The 25,106-nt window shown below is 40.9% G+C and overlaps 1 protein-coding gene across 3 annotated transcripts in view; it reads right to left on the bottom strand.

The window, feature by feature from the left end:
- Positions 1-15,967, bottom strand: part of LOC124277875 — a 62,305-nt gene extending 46,338 nt beyond the window's left edge. The window contains exon 1 of one of the 3 annotated variants that reach the window (XM_046713596.1): positions 15,860-15,967. The gene's annotated coding sequence lies outside the window, so the exon portion shown is untranslated. Of the gene's footprint in view, positions 1-3,957; positions 3,989-15,859 lie in introns of those variants that run through there. The other 2 variants (XM_046713597.1, XM_046713599.1) reach the window with 2 other exon arrangements.
- Between the last annotated feature and the right edge of the window lie 9,139 nt (positions 15,968-25,106).

The raw sequence follows: 25,106 nt of genomic DNA, 5'->3' as shown, positions 1-25,106 counted from the left end.
CACCTATGACATGTACTCACGAGCCACACCTATGACATGTACTCACGAGCCACATCCCTGATATGTACTCACGGACCACACCTATGACATGTACTCACGGACCACACCTATGACATGTACTCCCGGACCACACCTATGACATGTACTCATGAGTCACACCTATGACATGTACTCACGGACCACACCTATGACATGTACTCACGAGCCACGCTATAGCATGTGTTCACGAGCCACACCTATGACATGTACTCCCGGACCACACCTATGACATCTACTCACGAGTCACACCTATGACATGTACTCACGAGCCACACCTATGACATGTACTCACGAGTCACACCTATGACATGTACTCACGAGCCACACCTATGACATGTACTCACGAGTCACACCTATGACATGTACTCACGAGCCACACCTATGACATGTACTCACGAGCCACACCTATAACATGTACTCACGAGTCACACCTATAACATGTACTCACGAGTCACACCTATGACATGTACTCACGAGTCACACCTATGACATGTACTCACGAGCCACACCTATAACATGTACTCACGAGTCACACCTATGTGACATGTACTCACGAGCCACACCTATGACATGTACTCACGAGCCACACCTATGACATGTACTCACGAGCCACACCTATAACATGTACTCACGAGTCACACCTATGACATGTACTCACGAGCCACACCTATGACATGTACTCACGAGCCACACCTATGACATGTACTCACGAGTCACACCTATGACATGTACTCACGAGTCACACCTATGACATGTACTCACGAGCCACACCTATAACATGTACTCACGAGCCACACCTAGCCACACCACATAACATGTACTCACGAGTCACACCTATGACATGTACTCACGAGTCACACCTATGACATGTACTCACGAGTCACACCTATAACATGTACTCACGAGCCACACCTATAACATGTACTCACGAGTCACACCTATGACATGTACTCACGAGTCACACCTATGACATGTACTCACGAGTCACACACCTATAACATGTACTCACGAGCCACACCTATGACATGTACTCACGAGTCACACCTATGACATGTACTCACGAGCCACACCTATGACATGTACTCACGAGTCACACCTATAACATGTACTCACGAGTCACACCTATGACATGTACTCACGAGTCACACCTATGACATGTACTCACGAGCCACACCTATAACATGTACTCACGAGCCACACCTATAACATGTACTCATGAGCCACACCTATGACATGTACTCACGGACCACACCTATGACATGTACTCACGAGTCACACCTGACATGTACTCACGAGCCACACCTATGACATGTACTCACGAGCCACGCCTATAGGATGTGTTCACGAGCCACACCTATGACATGTACTCACGAGTCACACCTATGACATGTACTCACGAGTCACACCTATGACATGTACTCACGAGCCACACCTATGACATGTACTTACGAGTCACACCTATGACATGTACTCACGAGTCACACCTATGACATGTACTCACGAGTCACACCTATGACATGTACTCACGAGTCACACCTATGACATGTACTCACGAGTCACCCCTATGACATGTACTCACGAGTCACACCTATGACATGTACTCACGAGTCACACCTGACATGTACTCACGAGCCACACCTATGACATGTACTCACGAGCCACGCCTATGACATCTACCCACGGGTCACACCTATGACATGTACTCACGAGTCACACCTATGACATGTACTCACGAGTCACACCTATGACATGTACTCACTGGTCACACCTATGACATGTACTCACGAGTCACACCTATGACATGTACTCACGAGTCACACCTATGACATATATTCACTGGTCACACCTATGACATGTACTCACGGGTCACACCTATGACATGTACTCACGGGTCACACCTATGACATGTACTCACGAGTCACACCTATGACATGTACTCACGGACCACACCTATGACATGTACTCACGAGTCACACCTATGACATGTACTCACGAGCCACGCCTATGACATCTACCCACGGGTCACACCTATGACATGTACTCACGAGTCACACCTATGACATGTACTCACGAGTCACACCTATGACATGTACTCACGGGTCACACCTATGACATGTATTCACGAGTCACCCCTATGACATGTACTCACGAGTCACACCTATGACATGTACTCACGAGCCACGCCTATGACATCTACCCACGGGTCACACCTATGACATGTACTCACGAGTCACACCTATGACATGTACTCACGAGTCACACCTATGACATGTACTCACGGGTCACACCTATGACATGTACTCACGAGCCACACCTATGACATGTACTCACGGGTCACACCTATGACATGTACTCACGAGTCACACCTATGACATGTACTCACGGGTCACACCTATGACATGTACTCACGGGTCACACCTATGACATGTACTCACGAGTCACACCTATGACATGTACTCACGGGTCACACCTATGACATGTACTCACGAGTCACACCATGACTATGACATGTACTCACGGGTCACACCTATGACATGTACTCACGGGTCACACCTATGACATGTACTCACGGGTCACACCTATGACATGTACTCACGGACCACACCTATGACATGTACTCACGGGTCACACCTATGACATGTACTCACGGGTCACACATATGACATGTACTCACGGGTCACACATATGACATGTACTCACGAGCCACGCCTATGACATGTACTCACGAGTCACACCTATGACATGTACTCACGGGTCACACATATGACATGTACTCACGAGCCACGCCTATGACATGTACTCACGGGTTACACCTATGACATGTACTCACGAGTCACACCTATGACATCTACCCACGGGTCACACCTATGACATGTACTCACGGGTCACACCTATGACATGTACTCACGAGCCACACCTATGACATGTACTCACGAGTCACACCTATGACATGTACTCACGGGTCACACCTATGACATGTACTCACGAGCCACACCTATGACATGTACTCACGAGTCACACCTATGACATGTACTCACGGGTCACACCTATGACATGTACTCACGGACCACACCTATGACATGTACTCACGGGTTACACCTATGACATGTACTCACGAGTCACACCTATGACATCTACCCACGGGTCACACCTATGACATGTACTCACGAGTCACACCTATGACATGTACTCACGGGTCACACATATGACATGTACTCACGAGCCACGCCTATGACATCTACCCACGGGTCACACCTATGACATGTACTCACGAGTCACACCTATGACATGTACTCACGAGTCACACCTATGACATGTACTCACGAGTCACACCTATGACATGTACTCACGGGTCACACATATGACATGTACTCACGAGTCACACCTATGACATGTACTCACGAGTCACACCTATGACATGTACTCACGGACCACACCTATGACATGTACTCACGAGCCACACCTGACATGTACTCACGGACCACACCTATGACATGTACTCACGAGCCACACCTATGACATGTACTCACGAGTCACACATATGACATGTACTCACTGGTCACCCCTATAACATGTACTTACGAGTCACACCTATGACATGTACTCACGAGCCACACCTATGACATGTACTCACGAGTCACACCTATGACATGTACTCACGAGTCACACCTATAAAGGTTTTCATATTGAACCCTCACAACATTGAAATCAACAAGTCGTTATTTCAAGCCCGGGATAGTTTCACCTCATACCATATCTAGTTAATAGCTAACTATATGAAACATTAATAACGAACTCTTTGAAACATTAATAACTAACTATATTATACATTAATAACGAACTATATTATACATTAATAACTAACTATATGAAACATTAATAACTAATTATGTGAAATATTCATAGCTCATTACTCACTCAGTTAAAGTGCAAGCAAGTTATTTCCAATGTGACATAAGAGTATGAATAGAGACAAGTCTCGTCGGTAACTATATTTAGCTTTTAACCACCAGCTGTGGCGTCCTTGTTGCCTTGATCATGTGGAGCAATGAAGCATAAATTCAATTCTATTCTTTATTCCCATAGTGTAGGCCACCGGCAAAAACAACTATATGCATAGAAGTGTATGAACATGTCATAGGCATGTGTTATAATTGTATGTGTATGTGCAGCTGCTTGTACTTTAGCCCAGACTTAAGCTGGTTTTATAGTGCTAGCCCACTGAGATACCATGTTGCAGTGAAGCATGAATACCCCACTCAGACACATTATACTGACTCATTGTACCCATTAATGCCGAGCGCCAGGCAGGGACCAACAAGTTCCATATTTTAACGTCTTTTGGTATGACGCGGTCGGGGATCGAACCCGCGACCTTCCGCTCTAGTGGCGGACGCTCTAACCACCACACCACGGAGGCGGTCAGTTAGTGATGTACGGACAGACGCTGCATGGTAAATATACATTGCAAGATTCTTAATTAGGGACTGTTCATAATATATGGCTTTGGGGGTGGGTAGATGGGGGTGATGATTTTAAGGAAGGGTCACTCATTTTGTCCCGGGAGGTAGGGGAAGGCGGTCATCGCCTGGGGTGGGTGGGTCATTGATTTTGTACATGACAAGTAGGTGGGGGTGTTATATATTTTGTGCATAAAATTTTTGAGGGGAGGGGGGGATTCACGAACCTACCTCGAATTGGTAGAAGAATGTGACTCGGTGACGTTGAAAGGTTTTAAATGCCTCCCACTCTCATACATTAACACATTTTATGTACGTTTGGAATAGATTTCCGCCCGTAACCCCCGGTTTTTTAATCATTCTATGCCTTGGATTTATAGTAAGAATAGATGGTTTTCTAACCCTAACCCAAACATAATGCTAAATGTAAACCCTAAAGCTAAACCCCAACCCCTTGAAATAATCATAATAAATAGAAGCCATTCCAAGCGGGGTTTACGGGCAGAACTCTTACCAAGAATGATACACCAGTAGTGAGTGAGTTGAGTTTTACGCCCCTTATAGCAATATCCCAGCACGATCACGGCGGGGGACACCACAAATGCGCGTCACACATTGTAGACACATGAGGACTTGGGTGATCGGAAAAAAGTCACAGGAATATAAGTCACGGAAAAAAATGTCATTCTCAGGATTTACTTTGTTAATGTTGGTGCTCAGGCTTCTTCTGCGTGACATACTGGACCTCTTTGTACATTGCAAATGTGAGAGGACATGGCTAAAACATATCAGAAACAGAAGCTGTTATAACAATTGAGACATTTTACAACCTACTAGTATATATTATATTAATAGTATATATATTATTGTTTTGTGCCTTTTTTTCCTGTGACTTTTTATCCGTGACTTTTCTTCCTGTGGCTTTCCTGGTGATCGGACAAAATCCACCTGGACAAAATCCACCTGGACAAAATCCACCCCAAAATTGCCACCCCGGACAAAATCCACCTCTTCTTAACAAAAAAATGGACAAAATCCACCCTTCTCAAATTCTCGGCTTTCCTTCCTACATTCGGGGACTTGAACTCGGATCTTATATTAGGCCTGACGATCAGTACATGATACATGATGTTCTGTAGCTTATGAAATAAATTCAATTTTTTGTTCCGAGTCGTATATGATGTCATTACAACCTGACTCTATTGTGGCACAATGTACTTTCAACATACACACCCTGTATTCAGCTTTCAACAGAAAATTCTCTGTATTCATCAAAACAGGTCACATACTCACGCGAGCGCGGGCAGGTAAAGCGGGTAAGACAGGGTCACGTGACTTGCCAAGCGCGCTCAATTCAAACTGGGCTGATAGCTCGATAGGGTCATGACTACACGCTATACACAAGTCTATCCACAACACTTTGCTTTTGTTTTTTACTTCTGATAAAGGGTTTTCTGTAAGATTGCATAAACGCATTTAAACACCAACCTTTCATTAACCTTTCCTGATTATTCCGACGATTTTTGTACCAAACATAACTCGTAAACCAATGCTCCGAATCACTTACAAAAAATCACACAGCCAATATCTCAAGAACTAATTGTTCCAACACTTCAAAATGTCTTGTACAGATGCACAATCGAATTCCCAACAATTTTGCCTGGACGGGTCAAGTCGCTAAAACGTGCCGTTTGGCAGTTATTTTGTTTTCAGTTTTTGGCCATGTTTTTCAGCACTTTTCTGAGTAGTTTGCTCCCAAAATGTGCATCCAGTATGGTAGATGATGTCCTGGTGATTCCAGAACACTAATTGTTTTGAACGTAGACCCAAGAACAACTGAGATACAGCCTTTTAAAGAAGGAATTATTTCTTCTCTGGAACTTCTTGAAAGGTACATGACCCCCGTGACCCCGGCTGTATTTGGAAGATCCGCTCGCCTGTCAAAACATGTGTTCTGGCTCCGTTTTGGACCATGATATCTAGCCCTCAGATACAATAGATAGAAAGTAAAGCCAAGGAGACCTCATCGTTGCCTGCAACTATATTTAGGATCTAGATCTACTCAGACATTTCAAGACGGAAAACCTTCGCTGGCGGTGATTACTCGGTGAAGGCTTTGATGTGATCTATTTTTCTAATGTTTTGTTGATATTTCACAGGCGCGAGCTTTTTATATGTTATGACAGTAGATTACTGATTTAACGGTTTATATAATTTCATTTGTCTATTTCACCACACGTTCTTCTTACCGAGTCACTTTCTCAGTTCGATACTTAAAGGGCCACTGATCCAGAGGGTGTATTCCCATATTGCCTACAGTTCCAAACGGCCTACAGGTTAAAACAACATGATAAGGTCCAGTGATCAGGAAGTGAAGTTAATGGGAATACACCGATCTGACCTGTTCTACCCCTGCTAAAATGAACTTGAACAGTTACTTGGTTAATGAACTGATATATATACAAGTGTTGGTTGGTTTATTCATTCTGAGAATTCTCCGTCTTTACATGGAGACATGGATATATCATGAAAAATTGATAAGTTTTACAGTCTTTTACTGGTTTTACAGTCTTTTACTGGTTTCACAATTACACACAACTGACAAGGACGTCCATTTCGTTGCCATTGACTCCGACATGTGACGGGACCCAGATAAAATGTATTTGATTATTTTTGTTTTGGTGCTATAGTATTCTTCTGTATATGAAGATACTGGAGTTTGCCGGGAGATTTTAGGATTGTTTAAGGCTTTTTTGGGGTATGTAGATACCAAAACCCGTAGTACTCTTCTGATTTCAAACACATTCTAACAAATCCCAAATTAATTAAACCACTCACTAAATATCTCATTCATACAAAATTATACCAAACAATCTAGCAACAAAAACAATAATACCACATTTTACCATTTAATTTTTTTTTTTATAGATATGTATACATGCTTTTTTAACTTTTTAAATCAGTTCTCTCTTTTTATCTAGTTCATTTTTTAACCTTTTATATATTTGTCATTGTTCACTTATTAAATATGTTTTTAAACATGGGTTGGTTAAAAAATACAATAACAATAACCATTTACTACACCACATCTATATTAAATTCAAAATCTCTGATACTCTTCACCTATTTCATTTTTTTTTTACCTTTTTAATTTGGCATCCCATTCAAGATTTCTATTTTTTGTTCCCCTCATTTCTTAATAAGTGTACTACCCCGTCGCCGAAATACCTTAGTTGTGCGTGCGACATTAAATAAAGCAAATAACTACTACTACCTTACTCCAAACGACACACCCCTTCTTCATTGATAATTGGGCTGTTCCATTATTCTACAGGGCAAAATAATCATTTCCCACGCTGCCTACAATATTTTTGTTGGCAGTTTGGGATGTAGGCAGTTTGGAACTGTAGGCAGTATCATGGGACCTAACCATCCAGAGCGATTAATGTTTCTCGCCAACAGTCTAATTACGAAACCAAGCTGCAGGTTAGTCGGTACCTGCTCACTCGACCGTGACGGGCACGGGGACTGAGCTACTGTCCACCTTGGCAGAATTTCTTCAACCTCAGCCTTGGACATTAGGAAGGGTGGATGCCCGTTATTTGAAAATATCCCCGGTAGTTCTTGTCTGACTGTAATAGAATCCCAGCAGTGTAAACATTTTCAGATTTTCTAATATGCCTCGATGGTATAATGACTGATCTAATTCTGTGCTTTTTACCTCGATATTCAATCATGTCATGTAAATATATGATGTTTATTACCTATGCTATGATATTAAAAACACACATTTGATCTATTTGAATCCGTACACTAAACAACCCCACTTTGCCATTGCTAGAAAAAACTGAACATTTACTTAGGTAAATAGGTATATACAGCAAATGCGTATATGTATTTCTTACGCAACAATGCTGGTCCGTTCCTTTCCTCAAAACTGTGTCGGCCCATAAGTTTTTGTCAGGCAATCAAAATTGCATGCAATACAGCGATTACTACACTATTGAGAAAGGGAGGGTGCACACTTCATTTTCACCCGAGTTTCAATGGAACCACTTGCTGTAACCCGTGTTAGGTGGTATAAACCTACACGTTATTTGTCGTCATACACTTGATGTTCAGTTAAAGAATTTATAACAAGTATAATTAGTGGTAACACCACTCAGATTACCCGACAAAGGTTCCCACATAGTATTTCTCGTTTCTGGAGTAAATACTCAACATTATAAATTAAGGTCTGATGTGGCAAATGTGGATTGCACAGTGGATTTGTCAAAAGGTGGGTGTTTATGTATGTGGATTCATTCATCTATACTGAATACACCCTGTCGCAAAGTGTCTGTGTAAAAACAACGTCCTTCTTTCAAAGGAATAACCACCAATACAGTGATTGATTGCTCATTATTGGCTAACTAAATCACTTTGTTAAAGAATGGCGGACATCATGCAATTAGTTGCCAGTTGTGCTATCTTGGGTCACCAATGAGACTCTACACCAATGTGAAAAACCTTACATGGTGTATCACTTTTTCGCACATTAGACTGTTACAAGACACATGACATGGAACAGGATTCTTTGTCAGCTGAAGGTGAATGGCGTGTCGTTCCTTTATGTGGATATTGATGGATACATTCCTCGAACAATGTAGGATAGCCTGACATTGTTGCTGTAACTTTAGTCGGTTTTCATTTTAATATTTGCATTTGGTTTTTATACATTTGTTGTAACATTATACGGAATCATTTTTTTCGCCGTGAAGTGTAATGATACAGACGACATACACTAGGTTCCACTTAGGGCGTGTGTCTGATATAATACATAATCGACGTTGGCAATCTGTAAAATGTCTATATATTACAGTCATGCTGTAAATTCACAATAAGTATAAGCAGATCGTGTGCATTTTATAAGGTTTTAAAATGCATACAAATATGATAATAAACTAATGAGGATTATAAGACAAAATATAAAGACGTACATTATTGACTTCGTTATTTTTCCATTTCTGGTGTCCCCCGCCGTGATGTTGCTGGAATATTGCTAAAAGCCGCGTAAAACCCAAACTCAGTCAGTCAGTCGTTATTTTGCAGTCCTAACATTTTTCACCACTGGCAGATGGTTAAATTTCAAAATGTTTTCATTTGTTATCAATTTAATGAAAATGGAAATATTATCGAGAAAAACAGATTTCCTTTTTGTTGATCAATCTATACTTATATACTATCAATTGCGCATGCGGGTAGCGCAGCAGAGGTCACGAACCAGTCAAGAATTATGGGATATCACCCGGGTACACACGGGAGAAAAACAATAACAAAAGCAACAACCAGTCCACGGAAATTGCTCTGGATCAGTGGCCTTTTAAAAGCAATGTCATTATTTAGGGTTGACAGAATTTCTAACTGTCATATAGATATGTCGTTGTCACAGACAAAACTCAATGTCTTGTTTTATTGACACCTATGTGTCTGCCTGCCTGTCTGCTAATGACAATATTCAATACACAACTGCGATCACTGACCACATGCAATTTGAACTTAACACCTATCAGGCTATACACCATAAACAAAACGCATTGATTTATGACCCGAATTCGGTCTCTGTCACATTATGTAATTACACAGACAGGCAGGTGTGATACTTGAACACATGACATGTTATGATGTCTGTTGATTGCCAAATGTTATACACAAAAAATGAGTGTGTATTTACAAAACCACACACACACACACACACACACACACTCTCTCTCTCTCTCTCTCTCTCTCTCTCTCTCTCTCTCTCTCTCTCTCTCTCTCTCTCTCTCTCTCTCTCTCTGAGCCGTGAGGGCATCGGCAAATGAACCAGCCAATGAAATCCTCGTTACATTTGAGTACACACCCACCCGCTCTGACTGGGTTCGGTATCCCGGGTGCTTCGTTTCGAGGGAAGTAAACCCAAGTACAAAATATTGTTTATATGTTTTTTTCATAATCAGCAGTGTGTATTATATGTCATGAATAAGTGATAATTGTGTTTTAATTATGTTTGATTTTTTGGTTGCATTGGACCTTTAAGCTCCATACAAGCTCTCATAAATTACTCAACAACAAAAAGACAAGATCTTATAAATGACATATACAGAAGAATACTATATCACCAAAATCAAAAATAATCAAATACATTTTATCTGGGTCTATGGCAACGAAATGGCAGACCAAGCTGCTAAACTAGGACTGCACACAAAAAAACAAAATACAAATACCTTACTCCAAAACATACCTGACAAATAAAGTTAACAATATAATAATAAATAAATTCAATTATAACTGGCAAATAATAGGAAAACATTATTCACTCTACCAAGTTCAACAAACACTAAATACAAAATGTAAAAATGATCACCAAACACGCCGAATTGCTGTTGCCTTAACCAGATTAAGATTAGCAAGTTGCAATCTTTATCATTATCTACACAAAATCAACCTTCATCCAAACGACAAATGTATCACTTGCCAAATTCCTGAAACAATAGCCCACACTATCTTTTACTGCTCAAAATATAATAAACAAAGAACCCCATTTACCAATGCTTTAAAACAGTACCTCAACAATGCTAACTCTTCTGATCTCAAGCACCTTCTGACAAACCCCAACTTAATTAAACCACTCACTAAATATCTCATTCATACGAACTTTTACCAAATAATCTAGAAACAAAAACAATAATACAATAATTTCACTTTTTACCATTTTAAAAATAGTTATAAGTATGTATATATGTTCTTTTAACTTTTCAAATCAGTTCTCTCTTTTTATCAATTTCATTTTTTAACTTTTTATTTGTTTATCATTTTTCACCTAATAAATATGTTTTTAAACATGGGTTGGTTCACAAAACCAAAACCAATAACAATAACAATAACCATTTATTACACTACATCTATATGTAATTCCAAATCTCTATTACTCTTTACCTATTTCAGATTTTTTACCATTTTACCTCGGCCTCCCATTCCAATTTCCCTTAATACTCAGTTGTTTTTTGGTCGTTTTATTAAATTATTATATATATAATTACCTGAAAGCGAAAGTTGGAAATTGTTACAAAAGACCAATATATTGAAAATGGACATCTGAGATAGACCACTCATCTGTTGGGACAATGCTTTAGATAGCCGAGGTTACTATTGAAACAATAATTTCTCTTACCAAATTGGACCAATAAATGTATTTTCACGCATTCAAATCTGACATTGAAACCACCGATTTCCAGTTGGGCCTCGTCAGAGGTGCCAAGATTTATTATTCAACACATGTACATTTCTAGTATTAACTAACACGTCACAGTTCAATTCTGGAAACCTCCAATTCCACAAACTTTTCCTCACTGTGGCCAGTTTCTGACAAACATTTTGACAAATTCGGCATGCATTTATCATGAATATATGCTAAGGATGAAAAAATATACAAAAAGTGTTTTCGAAAACTCAAAATTTAAACTATCACGCCCATGGGCCGGCCCATCTATTTTTAATGTTGTGAATGAATGAAAGTATGTTTATAAGAATCATAACACAAAATATTACTCATTTTAACTTGAATCGACAAATTTAGAGATTTATTGGAATGGGCGAAAAATTTTGATGTAGCCCTCAGCGATTGTCCAGCGACATCACTGATCGTGCCTGGACCAGACAATCCATAGCATTGACCTTCGCAGTTTGCATACGGTGACCTGCATCTACCAAGTCAGTGAGCATGACCACGTAATCACCTTAGTTGCCCCTTGTGACGAGTATTCAAAAAATATAATATAAATTTGAAGATAAGTAAGGACAACATAGGTCGAGACAATATTCGTGTTTACTGCATGTGTTGCAGGAACAGTTTTCATAAATGCAACAATATCAGCCATAATAGCCCTTTAGAACATTATGAGCCGTTTGATTGGCTAACAGTAAATGCACATGGAGCCGTACCCAAAGATTTCACGGGTATTATGAACCCATCTTACTCTGTTCCAGCGGTGACCCGTGAATATCCGGGGTATAAAAAGGTCTTCAGCAACCCATGCTTGCTCACAAAAGGCGACTATGCTTGTCGTAAGAGGCGACTAACGGGATCGGGTGGTCAGGCTCGCTGACTTGGTTGACACATGTCATCGGTTCCCAATTGCGCAGATCAATGCTCATGCTGTTGATCACTGGATTGTCTGGCCCAGACTCGATCATTTACAGACCGCCGCCGTATGGCTGGAATATTGCTGAGTGCGGCGTAAAACTAAACTCACTCACTCACTCACTGTTCCAGCGGTAGTATGAACGACCTTGACAGTTTGCGAACTTTGACATTGGAATCAAAATCGCTTGGACAATCCATCCAATATTATCACAAAAAGTTCTTTTTGTCCAAATTATTTAGAATAATATTATATTTTTATCTATCAAATGGAAACAGATTGGTCCTAAATATATATCCTAAACGGAGGTAATATTTGAAATAACAAATCCCTAAAACGGTTTTTAAGCCTACAAGGGTTATGTCCCTTTGAATATCGTTAGACAATGTTCGTCTGCAACAACAATCATGGCGGGAGACGACAGAAATCGAAGAGAAACGTTTCCCGAACACACCGGCCTTTGCCCCGGGATTCAACCAGACTACACCATACCGTACTACCTGGCAAATGGCCCCGAAACTAATACTAGTACCCTTTTGTTTGTGACGTGTATGTCTTATGTTTAGGCATAGCAATGGCTATTTCTGAGTAATATAAATGAAAGCAAAGAGATAACCTTCAGGTAATACAAAATATGTCACGGCAACTGAGCAATTCATCACAATAGTGACTCTATAATGAGTGAGTGAGTTTAGTTTTACGCCGCTTTTAGCAATATTCCAGCAATATCACCGCGGGGGGCACCAGAAATGGGCTTCACACATTGTACCCATATGTGAAATCGAACCCGGGGCTTCGGCGTGATGAAGACATAAGACTACCCCACCTCCCTAATCATGACAACAAAACAGCTGACAATATCTGAAGTGCAAACACACATTAAAATAATCTTCTAGCCACTTTCAGAGGTATCACCATTGGGACAGTCTGTTGTATCGGGAACAGATCTCTCCATCATCATCATCACCATCATCGTCACTGGTTGCATCCACTGAGCTGCTGTGCCTACCAGCCGCTATGGCAGGCGTGGGTTCAGGTATGTGTGGACGAGTGACCTAAATAGTTCATGCCCTTGACACTATGCAAGCATTGGGTTTCATACATTCGCAAAACACAAAACAGGAGTTTTCAGCAAGAGTATATATTCTCGCTAGTTGGCGATTTTTTTTTCGCCGATTGGAGAGATATTTTAATAACGCTAGAAATTAACCGAATAAATTCACACTAAGTTCAGTTATCAGCCATGACACTCATAGACACACTTGAATTCATCTACAACCACCAAGACAGGTGTTTTGAGCAAGTGTATAAATGCAAGTGTATCCATAGGTCTACCTGAGGGCTTAACAAAACAACGCCTGATATGGATTTACAACTTCTTTAATATACTACCCATCAAAAGTTTAGACTCACTTAATGCACTCACTATATGTTATGTGTGTCTGTGTGTGGATATAGATACATGTATATATATATATATATATATATATGGTTACGTCGAAGATGAACTTCTCCACTAAATTGGGGGGAACCGATTGCAAAGCTTATGTAGATGAATTGCACGAGGATCATGCATCAAATTACTGAAAAGCATGTGCAAATATCGTGCATGTGAAGTTTTGGTAAGAATTCGCCAATTTTCTCTGAGTTTCATCATTTATTGAACTCATGGCAATAATCTTTTCAACGTTACGATTTTGTTTTACAACACATCAGGTCATGTGTAAACAGTACCTTTAAACAGAATGGAATATTTTGCAAAATCTAGTTTAGAACAGCTGACTGAAGGAAGAGGCTACATTTACACTTTGATGGGTGGTATATTTACAACACGTCGTTTCTGGGCTACTTCTTGCCCCTTCATCAGGTGAATGACACAATATGGTTACGATCAAAATATATATGTACAGGAAGCCAGTGAGACGTACGCCTGTGGGCTGCTGTTCGCTCATGTGCGAAGTATTGTAAATTTATATAGTAACTTCCCTTTGCTTTCATTGTGCATCTCATTAACTTTGTTCAACTGTTCATACCTATGTGAATGTAAGTACTATGCTGGATTAAAAAATATAATTTTTTTGTGTAAATTTTGCTTTTTCGAAAACAGATTTTCATTCAATTGTCCATGGTAAAAGCGTGTTGTATTTTGCAAGTCCTTTGTCAGAAATTGGCCGCAATGCGGAAAGTCCATTGTCAATCGGGCTTCCAAGATAGAATTGTGACGTGTGATTACTATTTGGATGAAGTGGAGGTATTTGTTACCGTGTAGGCACATTGGCGAGTTGTTTCCTGTCCCTAATTCAAGGCATATAGTTTATGTTTAAGCTTAAACCTGGGGATATTATTCCCTGGAAATATCCCCGCCCTATTATATTTTTAAAAATACCCCCGACCCCCAATATGATAACATTTACTCACGGGCCACACTAGACTAAAGCTTAGTCTCTGAATATATATTATTTTGATAGTAACAAACAAGCCCATTTAAATTGAAAAGGAGTCCAGGGAGACCAGAGATTCTGAGGTAATCTTGACTTGCTTTATTTAGGGCTTTAGCACTGCAGATATGGCTTGGCAGTAGAGAAAATAATGTGGTTCAGGGACTGAGAGACAGACTAGGGCCACACCTTTGACATGTATTCACGGGCCACACCTATGACATGTACTCACTGGTCACCCCTATGACATGTACTCACTGGTCACCCCTATGACATGTACTCACTGGTCACCCCTATGACATATATTCACTGGTCACCCCTATGACATGTACTCACTGGTCACCCCTATGACATGTACTCACTGGTCACCCCTATGACATGTACTCACTGGTCACCCCTATGACATATATTCACTGGTCACCCCTATGACATGTACTCACTGGTCACCCCTATGACATATATTCACTGGTCACCCTATGACATGTACTCACTGGTCACCCTATGACATGTACTCACTGGTCACCCCTATGACATGTACTCACTGGTCACCCCTATGACATGTACTCACTGGTCACCCCTATGACATGTACTCACTGGTCACCCCTATACAACTTTTCATCTGGAATCCTCGCGGCATTAAAATATAGAAGTCGTTATTTCAAGCCCGGGAGAGTCTCACGTCATATTACATCAAGTCATTAACTAACTATATGAAACATTAGTCACTAATTATATGAAACATTAATGAATAATTACTTACTCACTTTACACAGTCCAAGTAACCGACTTCCAATGTGACCTATGAGACTGAATGGAGACAAGATTTACGTAGTCCCGTCGGTAACTAATAAATGTACCTTGTAACCACCAACTGTGGCCGACACACTGACCTAGATCACGTGGAGTTATTGGAGCATAAATTCAATTCAATTCTTTATTCCTTTAGTGTAGGTAATGGGTGTGAAGCCCATTTTTGGTGTCCTCTACCGTGATATTGCTGGAATATTGCTATAAGCAGCGTAAAACTAAACTCACTCACTCCGCTGTACGGACTCACGTTGTACGGTAAATATACATTGCAAGATTCTTAATTAGGGTGAAATCGTTGGTTGACATTAGGATATTAAACTTAGATTTAGAATTATATTAGTGATACTTTGTGGGTATAGAATTTTCACGTAACTGACTATAAGAAGGGCACATTAAGAAAAAGTGATACTCATCTTCTACATATTCTTTGAGGCATACACAACCCAGTTTTGTTTTTTTATTTATTTCAGTATTGATATACCCTCCGGACGTGAGAAACATCGAAATTGGGCGACCGAATCTTTTTATAGTTACATAACAAAGGTACAGCTCTGTACCAAATGAGACTTTAAAAAAGGAGCTGGTTAAAGTTGTGTTGCCGTTTTTAAGTAGACTGTGCCAGTCTTGTTCATAAATCAATTTCAGACGAGATAAAAATTCACATATGAAACATTTAGGATGGCATACATTCTTCTGTTCCCAGATACACGTACCATGTGTTCGCGAAAAGGTGAGCATATACCGCTCTAGACTAACAGCTAGTCTCTGAAATGAACATAATTTACAGAAAATAAAAGTTTTTAAATTGTAAATTCAATCAACAACTTTCTTCATTTCCTGAAACTGCGACCCGTGAAGGTCCGGGTTAGAATGAACCTTCAGCAACCCGTGCTTGTCGTAAGAGGCAACTAACGGGATCGAGTGGTCAGGCTCGCTGATTTGGTTGACACATGTCATCGGTTCCCAATTGCGCATGATCGATGCTCATGCTGTTCACTGGACTGTCTGGTCCAGACTGGATTATTTACAGACCGCTGCCATATAGCTGGAATATTGCTGAGTGCGGCGTAAAACTAAACTCACTCACTCCTGAAACTGCGGTAATCTAGACTTGCCACGCATTCTAGACTTGCATGGGCAGCATTGGGACAGACTAATACTTCTTCACCGGTGGCACATTACCAAACTCATACGAATATAGCAGATATCTTATATTTGATGCCCATGTTTTGTAACCATGATTATCTGGATTGAACATGTTGTAAGAGTTTTTCTGTAGACGATGTTCATGCATTCTCAGTATTTTGAACTAATAGAAGATGAGAATGTATCTTCCACATTCCCCATACACCATATAGTTTGGTGTTTCAATTTAATATTTAGGAACCTCATACATGCCAATAATGAAAAAGTACTCCAAGATATTTTAATTATATTAAACTATTAACTATTTGCATTGAAATGTCATTATAAGACCACAGTTCGTGATTGGCGAGATGTCCACCCCTTCTAAATACAACAATCCTTGGCTTCTCAAGGTTAAACTGACATATACTCATGCCAATAATGGTTGTCACCCCCTTCATTTTTTTTATTGGAGAGGGTGGGTGTGTGGGGTTGGGGTGGGGAGGGGTGACAACCATTATTGGCATGAGTATATAATCTCCATTCATTCGAGCAGTTCTCCAAAATGTCCAATTGCCTCTGTCGCATTCCTTTCTACACGGGAAGCAGACCCCATCAAACCTCCGCATTTCGGCCATTCTAAACCCCCACATGTATATAACCCCACATTTAACTTCCACATTTCGAGGGCGGTAGAGTAGCCTAGTGGTTTAAGCGTTGGCTCGTCACGCCGATGACCCGGAATAATCCAAGCTCTTTCAATGAATGAATCCTCAATATGAACCCGGGATATTATTTCCAAACCTATATCGCCACCTGTATCTAAACCCACTGAACCGGTTATACGTCTATAGTTTCGGGTAAACTCCCAATGCCTGTATGGAATAGACGGAATTCCGCTTAATCCCTGGATTACTATAATTGTCTGCATTGACTATTGGTTCTGCAATAGACCCGTCTTTCTCAACTGCACCTCCAATGTACAGCTGAGTCACAGGGTTCAATGTATGTACGAACAATGGCGTACGGGATGGGCCCCTATGGGTTTCTATATATTGAGACTATCCAGTCTGCGGATCTTCCAGTCGTAGGTTTTTGTATCTCCAACCATGATATTGCTGGAATATTGCTAAAAGCGGCGTAAAACTCACTCACTCACTCACTCCAGTCGTGGGGTATGTGTACAATAGAAAATCAAATTACAATACATGTACACTAAAAAAGAGAAAAAAATGCATCCCAGTTTGCGATTAGGAATTCTATGTATGTGTTTGTTCCAAGTGATTTATGTTCTTCCGATAACATTTTTAGAATGATCAGACAATGACCGGAACTGTTGTACCCCCTCGCACCTACGCAATACAACGTTGGAGGGTAGAGCTACCATTTCCGATAACGAGTGTGACAGCGAGGATCGTATTGTCTTAATATCGTGGGGTTGGTGGGGTAGCCTAATGGTTAAAGCGTTCGCTCGTCACACCGAAGACCCGGGTTCGATTCCCCACATAGGCACAATGTGTGAAGCCCATTTCTGGTGTCCCCCGTCGTGATAATGCTGGAATATTGCTAAAAGCGGCGTAAAACTAAACCCACTCACTCAGTGGAAACTACTGCGAACAAGCACAGCTAGGTGTTATTTATAGACCGAAACGGTATCACCAGGGCAACTATAGTCTTGTGAACGGGCAACCTTACGTTTCCAATGCTTCCTCAGACAATGGCATCTTTGGCTTGTTAAATAAATTAATAACTTAATTAATTAATGAATTTTATTGCGCGTGATTATTTTCACAAATGGTTTACTAGTTCAATTCACATTTCGGTTTTGCACCGGATTCCGACTTTTTAAACTTCAAACTGGAATGACTCATGGGCAAGATTTCATATGTTAAATTGAATGTTTAAAATGGATGTTTTGCCTTCAAGCGCAGTAAAACATAAAATTATCTTCTCAGCCCAATCAGCAATAATTAGTCGTGAGAACTGGGGTAGAACTGTCACAGCAAAAATAACTTAGTATCGCAATGCGGAAACCTGATGGAAAATGGACTGAAACTTAAGTTTCCACCTAGAATCCAGTGAGTTTCCGTTCTTTTACATTGAGTTTCCGCAGTAACGGAAACTTACAATTACCCACTTTATAAGGGTTTCCGCTACCCACACTCCAACATGTAAACTGACGAACAAAAGAAACTTTACACCCGTAATTTCGAAAATATTTTGAAAACCCATAACGTAAACTTGAAATCTGTGGTCAGTATGATATACCAAACACACAATATGCTGACCGTCCCCGGAGTGGGAGACCAAGGGTCACAACGCCCCAAGAAGACCGCCACATCCGGTTACTCCAATGACGACAACGGCACTCGGACACCACATCCACAGGAACACCGCCATGAGACGATTGCGTGCTGCAGGAGTCAGGGCCTATCGACCCTTTCGTGGGATGTCCTTGACACGACAACATCGACTAAACCGTCTACGCTGGGCAAGAACTGTGCGACGTTGGCCATGACGGAATTGGCTGCGGGTGCTCTTCAGTGATTACAATACAAGGAAATCTGACAGCTCAGGCATACCGAGATAAAGTGCTCGCTCCGGTAGCGCTGCCATTCCTGCGACAACAGGCACAGGGGACCATGTTTCAGCAAGACAACGCTACACCCCATGCAGCCAGATTGACCAGAGACTTCCTTGCTCAGAATAACGTGCACGTTTTGCCACGCTCCCTGGATTTATCGCCCATTGAACATCTTTGGGATCATCTTGGATGACAGTTGAGACGTCGACAGCAACAGCCACAGACCAGACAGCAACTGGAACAGGCACTTCATGAGGAGTGAAGACTGATTCCCGCTGACGTCATCCGACGCCTTCTCCGTGAGACGTCGTGTTATGGCCTGTATCAACGCCAATGGAGGTCACACAAGAGATTGCTTTGAATGTCAATGTATGTCCATTGACAAACATTCTTTATGGACATCATTAAAGGACATCATTAAAGCACATGGTCTTTACACTGTTAACTGTAACAAATGATTTTCATACCCCTTGCGTCTTTCGGTGACTCAAACTCTGTGTGTTTCAAACAACCAGTCATGATTGTTTGCCGTATCATGCAGTACTGATCATTACATACTATCCCGGTATCATCATATGAATTGGTTTTGTTGTTTTTCCTGTATGACTAAAACGAATGGGTGTAAAGTTTCTTTCGTACGTCAGTTTATATCCCCAGGAACAAATGCTTAGTGAACGAGGATTTTGAATGGATATGGTGGTCAGTGTTTGCTTGTTTGTTGCTTATCGCAGCACGTAGCAATATTCCAGCTATATAGCGGCGGTCTGTCAATAATCGAGTCCAATGGACCAGACAATCCAGTGATCAACAGCATGAGCATCGATCTACGCAAGTGAGATACGGTGACGTGAGTCGCCTCTTACAACATGCTGAAGACCAATTCTAACCCGGAACTTCACGGGTTGGGGTCAGTGACTCGGTTGATTGCATGCCACTGCTTCCCTGTTCGGTGCTCATGATGTCAACCACAGGGTTGCTAACTAAGACCCGTATACGCTACTATTAGTGGTCCGATTAATTGAAATAATCGAAGATTGGTCGCAGTGCCTAAACGACCAAGCAATCGATTGTGTTTTCTCATAATCGAACACAACCAATTTTGGAACACTTGTTTGCATCAACAATATTATACACAAGGTTGGTTTTGTCTGTGTCATTAAATATACATTTCATAAGCACTACAAGCTCGTTCCAAGTCATGATTGAATTTATCTTAAAGAATCCAGGAAATCTGTGTTACTTACATACTAATCATCCTTTAAATATGCGAAATTTGCCAATGGATTTTGTGCAATTTGCAAAAGACCCAAATTACTACATGTTTTTTGTTTATTTTTGGTGTGTGCATTGACAAAGATAACAGGAACATTTGATAAATGACGCAAACCAATTATTTTCTATGAATGATCGGTTGTAATGAACCAATCATCAATAATGAGATTTTATCCAATTCCCAATACTATACGTTACAGATTGCCATTATATTGCCTGGAGTATTGCCCGGTGCTGTTTGCCACACAAATAAACTGAGGCCGCCAGAAACACACAGTTTCTTTTCACTGGCCTAATAACCAGGTTTACAGTCCCATCCATGAATGTTGGCATCAACATATACAGCAAGAACTTCGACACGCAAAATGGCATTTTGGATGTTCACATTCACCAATAGATTAAACAATTCGGGGCCATACTTGTACAGACATGGTTTTGTATGAAAATCAGTGTTAAAATGAGCATTTATCAGTATATGAATCAACATGGATTCCAATCATTTTTATGAGTCAAAGGATCATACGGGTCAGATAAAGTCATGTTTTTCCATGTACGAGAAGTTTTATGTACGTGTTGAAAACCTATCATTGCAAAAATACAGGGGTGCTTAACTAGGCTATTTGTGTATATGTGCTAAGTCATCTCCTTGGCTTGAGTATAGTTATTCCGATAAAAGAGAAGACCATTTCACGCAACAGTAGTTTTTGTGATACAGCTGCCGTATGAATAGATTCAGTGGTGCTTACAAAGGCGTGACCTTGAACAACGTTTCACGGTGGCTTGTTCCGTGGATTTCGTTGCATATCTTTGGAGGAAAAGAAGCCATTGCTAAAATGTGTCACTTTAACTCCCAAATCATGTTATCGGCGGTGGGGTAGCCTAGTGGTTAAAGCGTTGGCTCGTCACGCCGAAGACCCGGGTTCGAATCCCCACATGGGTACAATTTGTGAAGCCCATTTCTGGTGTCCCCCGCCGTGATGTTGCTGGAATATTGCTTAAAGCGGCGTAAAACCAAATTCAGTCAGTCAGTCAGTTATCGGCGGAAGTGTCATAAAATGACCTACACTAAAGAGGACTTACATAACCAGAGCTCGCTGATTTGGTTGACACGCGTTATCGCATCCCAATTGCGTAGATCGATGCTCTTGATGTTGATCACTGGATTGTCTGGTCAAGACTATTTACGGACCGCCGCCATAGCTGGAATATTGCTGGGTAGGGCTTTAAACACCAAGCCAACCAACCAACCAACCAACATTATATGACTCCCATTTAATGATACTACTCTGTCGGACGTAAATAGTACACGCCAATGTTTAGCAGTGGCTAAAAACTAAACACGAAATGTATATTCATACGGATACGGATATCACGTGTATCTTAGACCATGTGTCTTCAGTGTTTCGGGAACTTTTTTCAGCCTCGTAACGTTTTCATAATGTTTGTAATGTTTAAGCCACGCCAAATTTTGTAATGTGTACTTTGGACTGCCCCGCAGTTTACATCGTCGTTTCCTTGAGCAGAATCAGAAAACGCGATCAGCCGATTTTAAGAGCGCTTCCTTCAATTGACAAAGGTCTTGCCATAACTAGTGAGTGAGTGAGTTTAGTTTTACGCCACACTCAGCAATATTCTAGATATATGGCGGCGGTCTGTAAATAATCGAGTCTGGACCAGACAATCCAGTGACCAACAGCAAGAGCATCGATCTACGCAACTGGGATACGATGACATGTGTCAACCAAGTCAGCGAGCCTGGCCACCCGATCCCGTTAGTCGCCTCTTACGACAAGCATGGGTTACTGAAGGTTCATTCTAACCCGGACCTTCACGGGTCTTGTCATAACGAAAAACTCTCAGCAAACAATGAGTGAGTGTGTTTAGTTTTACGCCGCACTCAGTAGTATTCCAGATATATGGAGGAGGTCTGTAAATAATCGAGTCTGGACCAGACAATCCAGTGATCAACAGCAAGAGCATCGATCTACGCAACTGGGATACGATGACATGTGTCAACCAAGTCAGCGAGCCTGGCCACCCGATCCCGTTAGTCGCCCATTATGACAAGCATGGGTTACTGAAGACCAATTCTATCCCGATGTTTCACGGGTGGTAAGCCAACAATTGCCGATGAGGTATATGCGTTGAGGTAAAATTTACTGTCACTGTCGTTGACGTCAGTGTACTGACCGGATCTAAAGATTATCCGGAAAAAAACTCAGAGTCTATGTCAAATTACATAAAAAATGTTTTATTTAAATCATTTTGATAAACAAAAATCGTCATAGATTCATGATGAAGACATACACAGTCATTGAACCAATGCACAAAGAAATGATTCATTCAAGATGAACGGGGACAAAATATACCCCTAGTATATATACTGTTCATCCAAACTGAAAAAACTGTTACAGGAATCGAGGGTATAGACTAACCTTAGTCTCGGAAATAATATGATACAAGATTATTTAAGACTTTCTGTGTAATACTGGAAATGAGCCGAAAGAATATCTCTGTTTTAAGAACTGAACAATTTCACATGCTCATTCTCTCAACCCCTCGTTTGTCACCACAGATGCTTACACAATGGTGTTATATTTCATACAACATATTCATTCTCAAACACAACGGTTCTATTTCCAGTTATGAACAGAAATAGACAAGTATTTTCCCAGAGGCCTGACTAATGGGAGACTGTTCCTACACATATACACGTCTAATGTTAAAGGCTGCCTCACATTGAGAGTCTCATGCCGCATTGAGCCAAAGATGTTATTTCTAAAAGAAATATCCCCTGACATGTTTCCATAAAGTCAAATACTCATATCCTCAACTGATGTTCAGGTCCCTTATTGGGCATCCTGCAGTGAGTGAGTGATATTTTAGCAGTATTCCAGCAATATCATGGTGGAGGGCACCAGAAATGGGCTTCACACATTGTACCCATGTCGGGAATCAAGCCCTTGGCCTCCTTTCACAAAGCACTAAGGTGATCGTAAGTCACTAAGGTAACCTTAGTGCAATGTTAAAGAATGGGAGTGAAGATTAACCTTAGTAAAGGTTGCTTCGTGAAAGGAGCCCCTGGTCTTCGGCGTGAGGAGCGGACGCTTTAACCACTAGGCTACCCACCGCCCCGTAGTTTAGGAGAGTTTTGGGAGTATCCTAGATTATGATCAATGTATTTGTCCTAGACTAACGCTTAGTCTCTGAATATCATTTAAATTTAAAAGGAGACCCAGGGAGACCAGAGATTCAGAACCTGGAGAAATCTAGACTTGCTTCATTTAGGGCTTTAGCATTACAGGGAAGGCTGGGCTGTAGAGAAAAAATATGGTTCAGGGACTGGGTGACAGACTATATTTGTCCATGCTCGCATCCATAGACTTCTTTTCGGAAGTGACGTCACCAGCTACACAATTGCCACAAATCTCTCGCGCATGTATTCTATAGGCATTGAACAGATATTTTAGCACTGTCATGGCAGCGAACAGTCACGTTGTAAGGCTTCCACATTTTCCGAAAACAATAAATCATGAGATGCTCTTTCTACAAAACACCGGATGGGTTAAAATGAAGAACGCGATAAACACATATCACCAATATTAACACTAGTATACATAAATATATATACATCTTTCAGTTTTATATAATGTCATGGAAATTGGTCCCTCAAATATATCCCGTGTCTTCATGTGCCTACATATGCTATAATCCTATCCCGTGTGAATCACGTGACACAGTCACGTGTCATGCACGTGTCACAGTCCAATGCACGTGTCATGGGTCGCAGTCACGTGTCATGGGTATGTGATAATGCCTTCGTTACTGTTTGGTCCACTGTTTAAATATGATTTATATATTTGTATCAATAGTTCAATACATATTGATTTAATTTGATCAATAAACAAACCCTTCCGTAATGTTACAACACTAACCAGAAAAGTGTTAAAAAGTCATTCAACATGTATATCTTGACTGACTGAGTTTAGTTTTACGCCGCTTTTAGCAATATTCCAGCAATATCACGGCGGGGGACACCAGAAATGGGCTTCACACATTGTGCCCATGTGGGGAATCGAACCCGGGTCTTCGGCGTGACGAGCCAACGCTTTAACCACTAGGCTACCCCATCGCCCCTGTATATCTTGAGAAACATAATAAATAAAATAAGAACGGAGAAAAAAAATAAAAAATTCTCCATTTTAGACCTAGAGCT

The sequence above is a fragment of the Haliotis rubra genome, unplaced genomic scaffold (assembly GCF_003918875.1).
Source record: "Haliotis rubra isolate DU_JTF1 unplaced genomic scaffold, ASM391887v1 Scf229, whole genome shotgun sequence".
Lineage (NCBI taxonomy): Eukaryota > Metazoa > Mollusca > Gastropoda > Lepetellida > Haliotidae > Haliotis > Haliotis rubra.
The sequence above is the reverse complement of the archived record's forward strand: the minus strand, read 5'-3'. Positions and strand labels throughout refer to the sequence as shown.